We start from the raw sequence: 4,167 nt of genomic DNA, 5'->3' as shown, positions 1-4,167 counted from the left end.
ACATCCACCATAGGAAAAATTTCAATTTATCTTTGAAGCCTAATTGCAGAAAATGTTTTCTCATAGAGGGATCTATTGGTTTAGCCCCCTGGACATAAAATAATTGGGGTGTCCAAAATGTTTGCTATCTTGTTCTTAACACAATAAATATAGAAACTGACTTAACTCCCTGACTTGAGGGTCCTTACTCAATGAGACATTGACAATGGAGGTTCTAGGTTATGCAGTTACCACTGGGGTTCAGGGAACAAAGACCAACTGACACTGTAGGTTAGTAAAAAGTAAATATGAGTCATTAGGTAATATTTCTCTTAGTTCCATTGTGGCAGAAGTAATGATTTCCTCAGCTATCAATCCCAGCAACCTCTTTGGAGGGCTTCAGATTTCCTTACTACCTATGATGGCACTGATCGGGGACTACACATGACTAATAACTGGAGTGCTGTCCATTCCAGCATTTGTAGGCCTAAAGGATTCCCATCACACAATCTCAGGGGCTTCATATATGTTCACACCACATATACATCCATGGTATATGGGACATATATGTGTGTGGGTAAAACTGTTTAAATTCTACTTCTACTACTTTTGGACTGGACCACCATTGCAAATTACTGGGAAAATAAATGATCCGATCACCATTGATGTTCATTTGTGAGTCTTCGCCTGAAGAGCGCAGCTTGATTTCTATGCCCTATGAGCAGAATGAGAGCTGAATTAGAGCACAGTTAATTAATTTATTTATTTAATGACTTGTACCATAAAGCTCCAGTTGTGAAGATCTGAGAATGACCCATTATGGAGAAATGATGGAAGCTGCCATTGCTGGCCTGGTTGTCCTGATCCTTTTTCTGTCTGACCCACGATGAGGATGCAGATCAGTTTTTTAGCAGAGCAACATGCCAAAAGATCGGCTTTACATCCAGACACTTCTTTAGAATTCTTTGGAATGAGTTCAGCAATCGCAGCTTCCATTATCTCTCAGTGACAGGTCCTCTTTATTAATAATTATGTCCTCTTGACACTGTTCTGGTAGTGAAAGATTCTGGAACCCCATCTCCAGTCCAGTGATTGCTGGGTGTGGGGGTTACACCCGTCTTACTGATTGGTTACAGCCTGAGCAGACAGTCCTATATAAGAGGAAAGGGAAGGGCCGCTCCTCACAAGTATCAGCAAGGAAAGCAGCATGGAAGGATTTGTGAGTTTGGGAAACAATGGAAACTTCTGGGACTGGCCAATGGGTGGTATGGGTACAAATAGGTTACATGTTTGATACCCAACTACCTCTGGGTATTACTAGGGATGGTCAATATCTATTATGCTGGGGTTATCCACTGCCACCCTCTGTGGTATGTTGGGGGTAATCATCATCTCGCCTCTTTCTTATTCATATTATGGGGTATTATTTTTCTTGCATTTCTCTTATACAGGGGGCGATTGTGAACAACATTTTTTTGATTCATGGCCAATCTGTAGAGGTGAATGGTTTCATTCCAACAACCTGTAATGAGTAAGTTTGGATCTCTGGATGTGATCTTATTGTGAGTTCTGTTCTTAACAGGTAAAATGTCTGATCTCATTATATACAGTACATTGGATACATGTGAGCTCTGTGCATGGTACAATAACCTATATACAATGTGTGCTTTGTGTATATATAATATAAGCTGACAACCCTGCCCGTAATGGATTGAATGAGGGGTCTTTCTGCATTAAGCCCTTTAGTGTAAACCTTGCCCTGCCAGCTTTTAGCAATAGTTTATCCTGGTTTATGATTTATCAGCTATGTTACCTGAAAAGTGGGACAAATTTAGATTTGGATATACGCTCCTTGTACCTGTCCTGGATTACACCATACAGCAGATATTGGCAATGGACTGTTCAGTCGGTTATGATATTTGAATGTCCATGTCCTAGTTACAGGTTCACTTGAGATATTTCTTTATATGAGGCTATATTGCCAGGACTGTAATAATTGTTTGTTGTTTTGGCTTTATATTATGGTTTTAAATCCTTCAAGAAATTGCTGTGATCTTGTCATATAATGTGTAGTGCCTACCAGTAGTGAACTCCATGTTCTATATCCGCGTTCCAAAGTGTAGTAAATGCTGACTTTTCTTTCTAGCTTTTCCATAAGCTTGGGAAACGATCAAGCAAATGTCCTACTGAACTTTTGTCCCCATTTTGACCCTGCTGGATACGACAACTATATATCCTGCAATTCGATAAGGAACGGCATCTGGGGAAACGAGCATAGACATCAGACATTCCCCTTCCAGAAGGATTCATATACTACGGTATGTTCCATACACTTGTCATCTCCTGCAAAGTGACGTCACCAATTCTATGAATGGTGCAAACCTCCAACAGAAGCAGATAGGCTTTCTTCATGCTGTCATCCTATACTGTACAAGGATTGTTTGATGTGAACTTCTGCAATTTTGCCATTTCTGCGAACCAAATCACCAATTTTGCCATTTCTGTGAACCAATGATTTGGTGAAGTTTAGTTGGTGAGGTGCACGGCATGCAGCATTCTCCTTGTCAGGCATTTATGGTAACTTACCATCTGCCCCTGACTACCACCATGGGCATGTGTAATCCTCTCATACAAGACTTCCCCCTCCCTTTAATTGTCTTACAATTGAAATGTTTGTGGAATTGGTAAAGGTGACCGAAGAGGAGATGGGGATAAGGAAATCCTTGGAAAGTCATGGTATTGGCCAAATCTGGGGAATAGCGGGGAGCTGCTTATCTTAGGGTCTTACTACAACAAACTGTTACATTGCTGGATCATTTATTGGGACAAAATAACTAAATTTGGTGAATAACCACCATGTAAGGGGTGAGTAGGGTAGACGGCTGAAGGGAAACATTGTGGAGTTAGAAAAGGTGATTGGGGGGATCAGGAAATCCCTGCCAAAAATTTCATGGTAATGGCTCAATTTAGGCAATAGTGGGGAGCTGCTCCTGGAGATCTTACTATAGCTTCCCTATTACATTGGTGAATCTTTGTACAAAACTGGATTTGGTGTTGAACCATAACGTGATAGGCGAGTAGGGTGGATGCCTGGGGGGACACATGGGTGTTCTTGGTGGGGAGTGTCTGAGCACAATGGGGGTGTTCTTGGTAATGGATGGATTACTGAAGGTGGGCCAGGTCTTACAATCTGTATGTAATTGGACAGTGAATATCTGACAAGTTGGGCTTTAGTTGTGTAGAGATTATGCTGCAAATCAGTTAAAGGATGCCAACAAAATCAACACAAATGGTTCTTTTGGAAATACCAATAGATGCTGGTGTACAGGTTGCATGTATTTATGATGAATGCTGTGTGTTGGGTGGGGAGGGTTATTGGCATGGAGAGTAAGTTGGAGGATGTACTGAAGGGGGAGAGGCAGGTGTGTTCCCCGGGGCAGTAGCATAAAATGGGGGTTGCAGAGGTCTTGAGACATTAGCCCTTACTCTAGATGGCCAGTATTTGCTCACTCTCTCTCACTCATTCTCTCATTGAATCTGCATTAGTATCACATCTACAAGTAATAAAGCGGATGGTCCTAACTGGTAGGAAGCTTGGCATAAATGAACAGTGCAGCCCACAGATCAGTAACTAGACCATCAGCAGTGGTAGAATCCTGGGAAGGCTTTTCTTGAAGTGAATGTTCTGGTGACCGTCACTTATACATTCACAAATCCGTGACTTATAGTCCATCGATCTATGTCCAGGCTGACATGGTTTTACATTTTTCTTACAGATTAGTTTCCGGTACTTAGAAGATAGAATCATCATAAGGTTGATCTCTGGAAGTTGGTTTGCATTTCCAGTCCGATTTGAGACCCGGGCGATCACTTATGTGGCCCTGAGAAACTTCAAGCTTGGGTTCCTGAGGGTAGACTAAAAGAAACCAACAATAGAGGAGCCACCTGTGATGGATGTCCATATTCAGGTATCCGCTGCTCATTGGCAATTGGCTCTGAAGTGGGGAAAAATGGAACAAGTAGAAAAATAAACATCTTTATCTGACTTGTGGACACCCTGCCAATCCCCATCCAAATCTTAGCTGCTTTCTATTAGAAATTCATCCACATTTCACAGAACGGTCAGGAAGCAATGTTGTGTCTGATAAAATCAACTGTTTTACAGCCTAATAAAATAATTTAGAACTG

At 41.5% G+C, this 4,167-nt stretch overlaps 1 long non-coding RNA gene across 1 annotated transcript; it reads left to right on the top strand.

The window, feature by feature from the left end:
- Window positions 1–1,429: 1,429 nt before the first annotated feature.
- LOC140340886 (uncharacterized) lies at window positions 1,430–4,167 on the top strand. The gene is made up of 3 exons (XR_011922759.1): window positions 1,430–1,510; window positions 2,126–2,297; window positions 3,756–4,167. It is a non-coding gene; the product is annotated as an uncharacterized lncRNA (long non-coding RNA).

Source organism: Pyxicephalus adspersus, chromosome 1 (assembly GCF_032062135.1).
Source record: "Pyxicephalus adspersus chromosome 1, UCB_Pads_2.0, whole genome shotgun sequence".
Classification (NCBI taxonomy): domain Eukaryota; kingdom Metazoa; phylum Chordata; class Amphibia; order Anura; family Pyxicephalidae; genus Pyxicephalus; species Pyxicephalus adspersus.
This window is presented reverse-complemented; position numbering and strand designations above follow the sequence as displayed.